The sequence below is a fragment of the Lissotriton helveticus genome, chromosome 12 (assembly GCF_964261635.1).
Source record: "Lissotriton helveticus chromosome 12, aLisHel1.1, whole genome shotgun sequence".
Classification (NCBI taxonomy): domain Eukaryota; kingdom Metazoa; phylum Chordata; class Amphibia; order Caudata; family Salamandridae; genus Lissotriton; species Lissotriton helveticus.
This window is the reverse complement of record NC_136073.1, coordinates 863,136,326-863,149,081: the sequence shown is the minus strand read 5'-3', so window position 1 is coordinate 863,149,081 and position 12,756 is coordinate 863,136,326. Positions and strand designations below refer to the sequence as shown.

Genomic DNA, 12,756 nt, shown 5'->3' with positions numbered 1-12,756 from the left:
GTAAGTAACTTGTTAATCTGAAAGAGACAGTTAGCTATAGATTCCGTACCTTTGAATAGATACCCCAGCAACCACAACCCCGGAGGAGGTTCTGCAAACCAAGTTCACACCAGAAAGTCCTGGAGGAAAGACCCGGCAAAATAGCCATCCCTCTGGACTGGACTGTAATGTCTGGTGAGCATGTGCATAGATGCCCACGTTGCCGCTTGGCCGATATTAAAGAGTGGGACTCCACGTGACAATGCAGTAGTTGCTGCCATAGCCCTAGTGAAATGAGCACGCAGCTCCACTGGAGGTTCTTTCCTCGCTAAAGCGTAACATATTTTGATGCAAGGACAACCCATCGAGAGATGGTACGCTTTTGTACCTTTCTTGGCACCCACATAGCCAACGAAGAGTTGATCATCCACCTGGAAATCTTTTGTGCAGTCAAGGTAGAAGGACAGCGCACATTTTGGGTCCAAACGGTGGTCTCTCCTCCTCCTTGGAAGGGTGCAGAGGTGGGAAAAAGGTGGGCGGAGAGATAGTTTGTCGTATGTGAAAAGGTGTAACTACTTTAGGAAAGAACAAGGGTCTCGTCCTAAGCGTTACTTTGTCCGTATGCACAGAGAAGAAAGGGGACTTCGAAGAAAGAGCCTGAAGCTCACTCACCCTGCGAGCAGAGGTGATGGCAACAAGAAAGGCAGTCTTCAGAGAGAGAAGCCGAGAGGGCAAGCCGGAAAGAAGCACACATCAGGTAAGTTAAAACAAGGTTCAAGTCCCACTGGGGCATTACAGGAGGAGATGGAAGCTAGAGATGAATAATACCCTTAAATAAACTGTTTACGATAGGGGACTTGAATAAGGAGGGCTGACCTGGTAGCTGAAGGAAAGAAGATATAGCTGCAAGATAGCCATTTAGAGTGTCCACAGCAGATCCCTGCTGTGCCAAAGAAAGCATGAACAAGAGAACATCAGAAAGAGGGGCAGAGAGGGGATCCACAGCCTTTGCTGTGCCCCATGTTCCAAACATATTCCATCTACAGGCGTATACCGACTTAGTGGAGGGAAGCCTGGCTGCCAAGATGACGTTACAGACTTTGGGTGGAAGGTCAAAAGCTGTCAACTGTTGCTGCTCAATCTCCACGCAAGTAGATGGGGGCTGGAGAGGTTCGGGTGGAGGACTGTCCCCTGTTACTGCGACAGAAGATCATCTCCCCCCCCCCCCCTCCCTCCGCCGAAGGGGCAGTCTGATCGGAGGGTCGACGGCCATGCTCAGGTGCTCGGGGTATCAGACTGTTCGTGCCCAGTCCGGAGCCACAAGAATGACTTGGGCCCGATCTGCCCCGAGTGCTGAAGAAGATGAAGCGCAAAGTGGTACATGCGGAAAAGCGTACAGGAGGCCGCAGCTTCACTTGCGACGAAAAGCGTCATAGAGCAAGTGCTGCCTTGGAAACTCCAACGCATAAAACTGCTGACATTGTGCGTTCTTTTTGGTGGCGAATAGATCTAACGAATAGTTTTCTTACCTGTCGGTGTAGTTTTGCAGCTTGAAGATCTTTCTGGATTCACTATGCTGTGCATTATTCCGCGGTCTTGTGGTTGGGTCCGGATTCGTAGTCTTTTCTTTTTTTTTTTTGTAGCCCAGGTGGGCGTCGGCGTCACACCCCCTTGGGTGCATTTCCGGTGACGTCGGCATGCTTTCTGCGGAAGCTCCCACTCTTGGGCGCCATCTTCGGGTTCTTTTTTTCCGTGTTTCTTTCGTTTCCGAAGTAATGGCAATGTTCTATTTAGGTGATATTTTACCGCTTTGTACTATTAAAGTCCTTTCTTTTTTAACCACCTCTTCTCTCTCCAGCCTCATCTTTCTGGCGGAGGTGGGTGGGTTCGCTAGTGAATCCAGAAAGATCTTCAAGCTGCAAAACTACACCGACAGGTAAGAAAACTATTCGTTTTGCAGCGTGAATCTTTCTGGATTTACTATGCTGTGCATAGATTTTGTAGCGGTTTCTCATCTCTGTGGCGGCTGGGTGGAAGATGAGCGTTGGTTATTGAATATGTGCTGGAGCACCCTTTGTCCGACTTGTGCTTCCTTGTTCATCTGTATGTCCACACAGTAGTGCTTCGTGAACGTGTGCACCGAGGCCCATGTTGCCGCCAGGCATATGTCCTCTATGGGTGTGTTAGCCAGGAAGGCTATTGTAGCACCCTTTTTCCTAGTGGAGTGGGCACGTGTCCCCTCTGCTAGCTCTTGTCCTGCACTTTTGTGGCAGAGTTGAATTGTCTGTGCGATCCACCGTGCAATAGTCTTTTTGGTTACTGCCTTTCCCATGAAACTGTTGGCGAATGACACGAAGAACTGTTTTGATTTCCTGTGTCCCTTCGTCCTCTCAATGTAGTGCATGACTGCCCTTTTGGCGTCCAGGGTGTGCAGAGCCCGCTCTGCGCTAGTTGTTGGTTTTTGGAAAAAACTCGGTATCTGTATAGACTGGTTCATGTGGAATTTGGATACCACCTTCGGCATGAAGTGTGGGTCAGTCCTCATCACAACCCTATCATTGTGTATTTGTATGTAGGGTTCTTGTAGCGTTAGCGCCTGAAGTTCGCTTACTCTTCGTGAGGACGTTATTGCAACCAGGAAAGCTGTTTTCATAGTTAGCATCTTTAGGGAGGCCTTGTGAAGTGGTTCAAAGGGTTCCTTCATGAGTTCCGTTAGGACTATGTTTAAGTTCCATGCAGGTGGCGGCACCCGCTTGGGTGGTGCGATCCTTTTCGCTCCTTCTAGGAATCTTTTCACCACCTGTGATGTGAAGAAACTCCTGCACGTCTCTCCCCTTGTGTAGGCGACTATCGCTGCCAAGTGAACTCTTAACGAGGATGAGCTAAGGTTCTTTTCCAGCAAGTGTGTCAGGTACTTTAGAACTGTGGAGTCCTTCATTTTATTGTGAAGTCTCTCTTTCCTGCACCACATTGTGAATCTTTTCCATTTCGCAACGTAGCACTTCCGAGTGCTGGGCCTTCGTGTCTCCCGAAGGACCCTCAGGGTGCTTTCTGGTAATCTCAAATGTGCAAACTCTATGTCCTCAGGAGCCACGCTACTAGGCTCAGGCTCTCTGGCTCTGGGTGTAGCACCTCTCCGTTCTGCATGGAGAGTAGGTCCTTCCTCCTGCCGAATCTGTGGGGTGCACACTGTGTCATCTCCATGATCTGTAAGTACCATGTCTGCCTGGCCCACTGTGGCGCGACCAGTATCAGGGTCATGTTGCTCGCTCGGCACTTGCTCAGCACCCTTTGCATCAGTGGTATCGGGGGAAAGGCGTAAGCAAATGTCCCGGACCAATCTATCCATAGGGCATTCCCCAGTGACCCCTCCTCGGGCTGTCTGGATGCGAAGTTTTGGCATTTTGCATTCCGGCGTGTGGCAAACAGGTCCACTGATGGTGTTCCCCATCTGTCGAACAGCCACCTTGTCTCCTGAGCATTGAGCTCCCACTCGTGGGATGCAGATGTCTGTCTGCTGAGCCAATCTGCCTGTATGTTGTCCTTCCCTGGTAGGTGTATGGCTAGCAGGTCTATTTTGAGAGGGATGGCATATCTCCTGCGCCAGCGTTGAGAGCGGGGCTGACTGTGTGCCCCCCTGCTTGTTGATGTAGAACATCGCGGTGTTGTTGTCTGTCTGTAGCAGCACCTTGTGTTTGTACAGTCTTGTTTGGAAAGCTTTCAGTGCAAGGAAGATTGTCTTCAATTCTAGGTAATTGATGTGCCTTGTCGCATCTGTTGGCGTCCACAGTCCCCTCACCTTGAGCTCCTCCATGTGAGCGCCCCATCCCTTCAGGGATGCGTCTGTGGTGATGGTCACTGTTGGCGTTGGGGGTGTTAGAGGCTTTCCCCTTGTTATGTTCTCCATGGTCCACCATGTCATCTCCTTCTGCACTGCGTGCGTCACAACCACTAGATCCTCCCAACTGCCTGTAGCTTGTGACCATTGCTCCTGTAGCCATTCTTGAATGGGTCTCATGTGGAGACGTACATTGGGTACCAGGTGGATGCATGATGCCATCATCCCCATGATCTTGCTCGCAGTCCTCACTGTCCGAGCTTGTCCCTTCCGGTAGAGGCGAGTTTCCTTCACAAGCGCCCTCGCCCTCTTCTCGCTGGGGAACACCTTGCCCTGTAAGGTGTTGATCTGTGCTCCCAGGAAGATCTTCACTTGTTCCGGCTCCATTGATGATTTCTTCCAATGGATGGAGAACCCCAGGCTTATGAGCGTGCTCGTCACTGTATGTGCGTGCTGCTTGCATTTCTGGTATGAATTTGCTTTCACCAGCCAGTCGTCGAGGTAAGGGTATACGTGTATTCCTTGCCTTCGTAGGTGCGCTGCGACTGCAGCGAGGCACTTTGTGAAGACCCTTGGTGCTGATTTTAGCCCGAAGGCTAGTGTCGTGAACTGGTAGTGGCTTTCTCCGATGGTGAACCTGAGCATATGCTTGTGCTTTCTGTTCATTGGGATGTGCAGGTAGGCGTCTTTGAGGTCTATTGTGACCATGAAGTCCCCGATCTGCAATTGCGGGAGCACCTCTTGCAGGGAGGTCATTTTAAATTTTTGCGTTCTTATGAATTTGTTCAGGAACCTTAGGTCCAGAATGGGTCTCATTGTCTCGTCTACCTTTTGCACCAGGAAGTACGTTGAGTATATTCCTGTGTTTCTTTCCTTGAAGGGTACCCGTTCTATGGCCTGCTTCCGCAGGAGTTCCTTTGCCTCTTCCTGAAGACACTAGCTGTTTGCTTGCTAGTTGTTTTCTCCTTGGTTTTCTGCTTATTGGCCTCCCCTCCAACTCTATGCAGTAACCGAATTGGATGATGTTGAGGATCCATTTGTCTGATGTGATTTTTCTCCATTCCTGGAGGTAAAATCTTAACCTTCCTCCCACTGGTGTTATGTGGTCGTAGATGTCTAGCTTGTCTTGATCCCAATGTACGTGCTGCCCCCTGGGATCCTTTCTGTGGGTGGGCACACGGAGTTTCTTTAAGTCACTTAGAAGCGGGCTGCTGTCCCCCGCTTCTATTCTGGCCACGTCCATTTCCTCTCCCTCGAAAGGACTGGCCTCTTTGTTGGTATTGCCAGGACTGCTTCTGCTGTCCCTGCTGGGCCTGCGAGTCTGTCTGGTGCGTTTGTTGGAAAGCCTGGTGTGATGTACCTGGCTGGTTTCCACCTCTCCCGCCAGGCCTCCGTGACGGGGTGCCCCTTTTGTTGCCTCTGAACTGCAATGCTCCCATGGACCTTGCTGTTTCGTTATCTTTCTTCAGTTGGCTGAGCTTCTCATCAACTGTTGTTCCGAAAAGCGTGTCGCCGTTGAACGGTGTGTTCAGAATGCTGTGTTGCACCTCTGGTTTGAAACCTGAGATCCTTAGCCATGCGTGTCTTCTTTCAGTGACACCCATCATCATGAGCCTGCTGGAGGTGTCTGCTCCATCCAGGGCCGTCTTAAGGCAAGAATTTGCCGCGTTCTTCCCTTCTTCAACCAGTTTTTCGGCCTTCTGCCTGGCATCCTGGGGCAGGTCCTTCACCAACTGCCCCAGCTCCTCCATGATCTGGTACATGTGTCTGTTTATCAGGGCGTTGGAGTTAGCCATGCGCCAGTGGGTCGCGGCATTCCGTTCGATCCTTCTGCCCACCAGATCCATCCTTTTGCTCTCCTTATCCGGTGGTGGTCCAGAGGTAGTGGGTACGTTAGCCCTCTTCCTTGCTGTGGCCGTGATAATGGAGTCTGCGGAGACCATCCCCTGAATGTAGGATGGGTCTTTTGAGGAATGTTTGTATTTTTTCTCTGTTCTGGGAGTTACTGCCTTGCATGTTGCGGGCTCCCTGAATGCTTCCTTCCCCTGGGCCAAGACGCTGTCGAGCATTGGCAGGTACTGGCTCCTTGTTTGTGTTGGGAGCAATGTCTCCAGAAGGAAGTCTGCTTTCTGCTTCTCTTCATCGAGCTTTAGCTTGAATGCCGCTGCGGCAGACCTTATCACCGAATTGTAGGCCCCGATGTCGTCCGGCGGCGAGGGCCTCGAGGGATACGTGTCGACCACCTCCTCCGGGCTGTCGGTCTCGACATCCATGTAATCCTCCCTCCTGTAGGTCAGATGGGGCCGACTCTGCGTCCGTCCTGCTGTCCTCTTCCTCCCTATAGTTGTAGCTATCGTAGGGATTCTCGTACTCTTCCTGGTCGTCGACCACCTCGACGTCCGGGTCTTGTTCTTGTTCTTCAGTGACCTCGTCTTCATCCTCGACCACCTCCACCACCGGTGGCTTGGTCTTGTGAGGGATCGTGAAAGCTTTCATCTTTGCGTCGAATTCTTTCTTCCGCTGCACGATGTTTTCCATTTCGGCTTCGAGGCGCCTTCTCTTTTTCTCCATCTCGGCCGCGTGTTCCGCGTCGGATGCTTTGGCTGCTCTTTTCGGCGAACTGGATTTTGGGTCTCTTGTCGGCGTCTGTAGTTTAGGGTCCTTGTCCCTCGGCGTCGATCGACCCTTTCGGGGACGATTTTCGACGACTTCTGCTGTTCAACAGCTCTCGGCGCCGGTGACTCCTTCTCAGAGGATCCGCTGGGCCTGTGAGTACTCGCGGACGCCTGGTGCTTTGGCGTCGGCGCTTTCGAGGCCTTGCCCTCGTTTTTTCGAGACTCAGAGTCTCTCGGGTTCTTGGGGGCCGGAGAGTCTCCTACCTTATCAGAAGTCTTCGTGTCAGGAGCCTAGCGACGAACGAAGATGGCCGCGTAGGCTCTCGGCTCCGCTGACCCCCTCACGTTGCTAACTATCCTGCCGATGATCCTGTTCTCCTGCCCCATCCCCGGGTGTCTTACTGGATGCTGATCGCGGCGGTGTGTCCCCGGTCACTTTCCGACTCAAATTGGCGAAGTTGTGCCGTGCTGATGTCCCTGGCCTGACGCCTGTGACGAGCCGGGTCCGCGAGTGCTGGTCTTCTCGGGTTGTAGCGTAGCGACAGCGGTTTGGGGATCCGGACGCGGTCTGGACCGTGGCTGTGGAAGAGATCCGGTCCCGGAATTGGCGGTTCGTCTGAGGCTCTCTACGTGTGCGGAGGTGCATTACTCCTGGCAGCGGCTGCGAGGTGGGGGGTCCCCCTCCCGGCGACTGCCCGTCCCCGCCGGGTCGGGGCCCCCGCCTGAGAGGCCCAACGTTGCTCTTCGCTTCACCTCCGTTCCCGCCCGCCCTGCCTGAGCTTGCATCCCCGGGTGCGACCGGCCCCGCGGTGGACACGCAGATGCTTGGAGCTGCCCCTATGGAGGCGGTGCGGGATGGGGATGGTTTGTCTTTGGGAGCCGTGATGGCCGCCATTAGAGAACTACACTCCTACATGGCTTCTTTGTTCTGCACTCAGATCGTGGAGACCGTCGCCACGGGCCGATTCTGTGAGGGCCCTGGTTTGTCTGATCCCCCGGAATTGCGGCTTATTCTACGCTACGCCCGCACCTAAGTGACCCGGGTCCCTTTTACGTGGTAGCCTTGCCACCGTCACTCCGACCGCTTGGGGAAGCCGACCCTATTGTTTTGAAACCCCGCCCGCCATCTTTGCTGTTGTTGGTTGAGTTCGCAATCCTGTCCTCGTCTGGAACTGTTGCTTTGAGGACCCAACGGTCTTGCTCGATACCCTTGGATTATCTGCCTACTGTCTCGTTGGGGACTTTGTTGGTTCTGAACCTTTCTATAGTGGAGGCGAGTGCTATGGCGGCTCTTGGCTGTGGAGACCCGGCGGTTCGGACCGGACTCGCTGTGTGGGTTCATGGACGTAACGGGACTTTCTATTGTCCTGTGGGGGTACTGATGCAGGCTACGGACATTTATGTGCTAGTTCGTAAGGGTCAGGGGTGAGTTTGTTGACTATGTGGGACACCTGGACCGTGTGGTGAGCTAGATATCCGTCTTTTTGACTGTCGGGTGGTGAGTCGGGGTCCGGCGTCCTCTCCGGGTGCTATTGTCCTATTGTTTTATGTTTCTATGGCCTTCTTTATTCTTCGTGATTTTGGTTGTTATTCCCCTTTTCCTTTGTTATTCCCTTATTGTATTCTTGTTTCTTCTCGTATATTTAGATCGGGCCGGGGATCGGGTGGTGTTCCTCTCTGGGTGGGTTCTGCGCCTTGTGCTTATGGGGTTTACGCTGTTTCTGGGATTTTGTGTGCGTGGCGCTGATAACCAGTATGTACCCATTGAATGCTCGTATATCCTGTTTCTCCTCCCGACCATGTTTTCAATGGGTGTTTCTCCTTCTTCGTGGCTTGTTCCCGATACATTTCGCTTCATTGTATGACGCCGTATCCTCTCTTCCTGCTGTAGAAATTGCCCTTTCGAGTCCTGTTGGATAGTGGCTACGTTTGCACATACATCCTGAAGTGCTTTGTGGATGGGTATGGGCGCAGTCTTGCGCGGAATGTAGTGTGTTGTCTGTGCATACTGTTTGCAATGCTTTGCGCGCGACTCCCATTGTTGTGGTGCCTTGGGTGGATATTCTGTAATATGGCCCACCTTGTCGGTGGCCTGTGCTGAGTGTACGATTTCTCTTTAATCTCATAAAATGAAACCTGCATGATTCCTTTTCTGTCTGCTGTTGATATGTTGTGGCGCTATTGTTTCTCGCTTTCCGCTTTTGCGATGACCTGTACTGTTTCTGTATGTCATGGCGGCCGGCCCGTAGTGGTTGTAGGCAGACGCTGTGTACTGTCCATAAACTGAATAAAGGTTTAAAAAAAAAAAAAAGAAAAAAAAAAAAAAAAGAAGTCTTCGTGTAATCGGTCTCTACGACCGTGTAGCTGTCGTCTTCGGCGGTAGCGTTGTCCTCTTGCTCGGAAGACATCCCCAGGTCGTGGAGGGACAGAGTCGGGGCCTTCCCCTGCAGGGTGGCGTGCGCTACCCTCTGTCTCTCTCTCACACGAAGGGTCTTCGGGGTGAAGGCGGAGCAGGCGTTGCAGTCCTCGCTTTCGTGATTCACCGGTAGACAAAGGTTGCATACCGGGTGCTGGTCCTTCTGCGCGTACTTGTGGTGGCAGTTACGGCAGAACTTGAACGGCGTGTTGTCCATCATCGAGCGCTCAGGGCCTCCCTGGTCGCGTGTTCGTCGACGGTCGTCGAGGATCTCGATGAATTCGCCTCTTCCTTTGCTGACTCCTCGTCGATGAAGTCCCCTGGAGTCTTCAGATGACCTTCCTTGGTGATTTCTGTCTTTTCTTCTCTTCTTTCTCCAAAAATGTCTGGAGCCCAACGGGAACGATCCAGACCCGACCGCGGAAAAAAAGAATCTGAAGATGGCGCCCAAGAGTGGGAGCTTCCGCAGGAAGCATGCCGACGTCACCGGAAATGCACCCAAGGGGGTGTGACGCCGACGCCCACCTGGGCTACAAAAAAAAAAAAAAAAAGACTACGAATCCGGACCCAACCACAAGACCGCGGAATAATGCACAGCATAGTGAATCCAGAAAGATTCACGCTGCAAAACCAAAGCTCTCCCCACCGCTGAAAGAGAAAGGTATATGCATTCAGAGGCAGGCAGGTGGATCGCACGGAGCTCCAACAGGTTGATATGGAGCCCGGCCTACCATGAACCGTAAGTAGCGCCTGTGGGCTGGCACAACGGGGGATATGGAAATGGGTGTCCTGCAAGTCCAACGCCACAATCCAGTCTCCAGGGTGGAGGGCAGACAGGACCTGAGCCAACGTGAGCATTTTGAACTTCTCCTTCTGGAGGAAGCGGTTGAGGGTCCTGAGGTGTAGGATAGGACGCATACCTTTGTCCTTCTTGGGCACCAGAAAGTAGCGGGAACAGCGACCACGACCTACTTCTGGCACAGGGACCCTTTTGACAGCTCCCTTGGCCAAGAGAGCTGAAACTTCCTGGAGAGAAGCGCCAAATGATCCTCCGACGTGCGACCGAAAGACTGTGGCAGGGAGAGGCAGTCTCGAAGGACTAGCCCCTTCGTACTATTTGCAAAACCCACCTGTCCGACGTGATGGATTGCCAGTGGGGAAGGTGATGGTGAATCCTGCCACCCACTGGCCGTTAATGGTCCTGAAAGGTTGGACTAGGAGGGTTTGGAGGCTCCTTCAGAGGAGAGGAGGCGGCGGGAAAGGTGGACTGGCCTCCCGCTGGTTCCCATGTCCGTAGCCACGTTGAGCCTGGGTAGCTTGTATGAACCAGTGGCTAGACTGGGCCGGATGCAGTTCCATAGCTGCATAAAGCAGACTGTGGTGGACGGGAAGACGCAGTGAGGCCCAAGGATCTGGCCGTAGCTCGAGAATCCTTAAAGCACTCCAGCATAGAGTCTGCCTTGTCACCAAAAAGGCAACAGCCATCGAAGAGCACGCCCAGCAGGATTGAGTGAACATCCCCCGAAAAGCCAGACGTGCTCAACCACGAAGGGCTACATTGCATGGCAATCGTTCTGCCCAGTGAGTTAGTGGTATCCAGTCCACAACGAATCATGAATTTTGCTGCATCTCTCCCGTCTGCCACCGCTTAGGAGAGAATGGCTCCTCCGGGCACTGAGGCAGCACTTGCGCGACCGTATCCCAGATTGTATGGGATTATCTACCCATGAGGCACGCGGTATTCACGGACCACAGTGCTAAGCTGGAGCTATGAGATCATGCGCTTCCCAAGATGATTCAGTTTCTTGGATTTCCTGTCTTAGCGAGCAGAAGGGAATGCACCCTTAGAAGAGGAGGCTTGGACCACCAAGCTCTCGGGGGAAGGGTGTTGGGTGAGGAAAAGAGAGCAGCCCGGGGCTGGACGGTGGGTGATCGTCTTTTCCAGAGGAGCCCCTTTGCTGGGCTTGAACCAGGTGCCCAGAAGGACGTCGGTGAGGGCTTCGTTAAAGGACAGGAGAGGTTCAGAGGAGGTTGCCGCAGGCTTAAGCACCCCTGTCAGGTTATTAGTCCTGACCGCCACTGAAGGGCGCTCTAGGCCCAGGGCCTCAGCTGCCCTTCGCACCACCACAGTGTAGGACGCTCCCTCCCCCGTAGCCACGGTAGGGGAAGAAAGCATGGCAAGGTCTGCAAAAGTGTCCACACCCCTGGCGTCACCCAGGTCCTCTCTCCAGTCCGGCTCTTCAAGCTGGTGAACTAAAGGGTCTGATGACCCCTCCCAGTCCTAATCACCACCATCTGGGTGGCAGGGAACACCAGGGATGAACAGGGAACCAAAAGTAGCCTCGGGCGTCAGATATGACATCGATCCAGATCCATCTTGGTGATGAGGATGGGACGGCGTCGTCACCAGGATCGGCGCCGGGGGAACATCGAGTAAGATCGACCGGCATTGATCTAGATTCAGGCCTGGATCCACGGGGGCCCTCTGGTATTGAGGCCGAAGCCGCCGGCATCGAAGGCCCAGAGCCACCTGACTGACTCTGCGGGCCCAAAGGCACGCCGGCAGAATCAGGCTGCCCAAAGATACAGTGGAGGGCTTAGTAAAATGTATGATGTTGGGCAGGGGATGCCCCAGCTCCCGGAAACAGGGGAGGCACGGAGTCGTCTCCGAATCAGACACCCCCCGCATCAGCCGACCGACGGGGAGAAGGTGAAGAGCGCTGGTGCTTCTTCGCCTTCTTCTTGTGCTTCGACTTACCAAAGGGCTTTGAATGGGACGAGGTGTGGGTGCTCCGCGAGCAGTCTCGATACCTTCCCCTCAAATGAGAAAGGGAGCGACGCGGCGCTAACTGCTGGGTCTCCACAAGCTTTCGTGACCGCTCCCGCAAAGACTTATGATTTATAGCCCGACTTCGGGTCGTGGTCGTGCTCCAGATACCAAAGGCACATGAGCTGTGGGTTAGTCACTGACATCAGCCAGTGACAATTCGCGCCGGGATGCCCCCGGGTAAGCTGAGCGCGCTACAAGTTTCATATTATAATAATAATAATAATAATAATAATAATTCCCCGCATGGCTTGAAGGCAGGATGACGATGGGACATCCCTTGCACACCAGGATTCAAAGACTCAAGAAGTCGACAAAGTCGAAGAAAAAAAAAATCAAATAGTGACTAAACTGGTAGTTCTCTCAGGATCTGCACTCGGCTGGCGCAGAAAAAGAAAGAACTGAGGTCAGCACGCAGGGGCGGCGTTCTAAGTAGGCACCGCAACATCATCCCATTGACCACAACGCCAGACGTGACCAACGTCACCTACCGACACGCAGGGGTCCTGCTAAGAAACAATTCTCCAGATCCAGTCTAGTGCCTGGGGGAAATTCTAAGGTAGGAAATCTATAACTAACTATCGCTTTCACATTAGGTAGTTTCAATATGCTTATACACCTCTGCCCTAAGGAGAATTTTATGTTAATCACTAAGGAACTGTTTGGATAGTTCTGAAAATAATGAATATATGAAAAGTCCAAAATTGGAGAACTGATCATACATAAATTACCAAAGGAATGTGAACTTAGAAAGGGCCAAGACCTGATGCCTGTTAAGTGAACTGCATTCACTAGATCTTATTTGGTGCATCAGGACTCCATCTAAAACATAGTAGAATTACAAATTGTCAGCATTACCACCATACTTGTTAAATAGGGGGTCCAATGACCGCCTGGCCCCATTTTTATCCGGAGGAACTCCGTGAGGGAGCCCCAGTTAAAGATCTCTTAAAAAACGAGGGATTTAATGCAGAAAGAAGAATCATCAGAAATAGTTTTGTAGCAACTCATCTCAGAAAAGCTTACTGCACTTGTTCTGGGGACAGGGGTAAAGGGGTCAGTGGTGGAAATCAGCAAAGCA

The 12,756-nt window shown here is 52.6% G+C and overlaps 1 protein-coding gene across 1 annotated transcript in view; it reads right to left on the bottom strand.

Moving 5' to 3' along the window:
* ELL (elongation factor for RNA polymerase II) overlaps positions 1-12,756 on the bottom strand; it is a 181,282-nt gene that overhangs the window by 61,164 nt on the left and 107,362 nt on the right. The window lies entirely within an intron of this gene.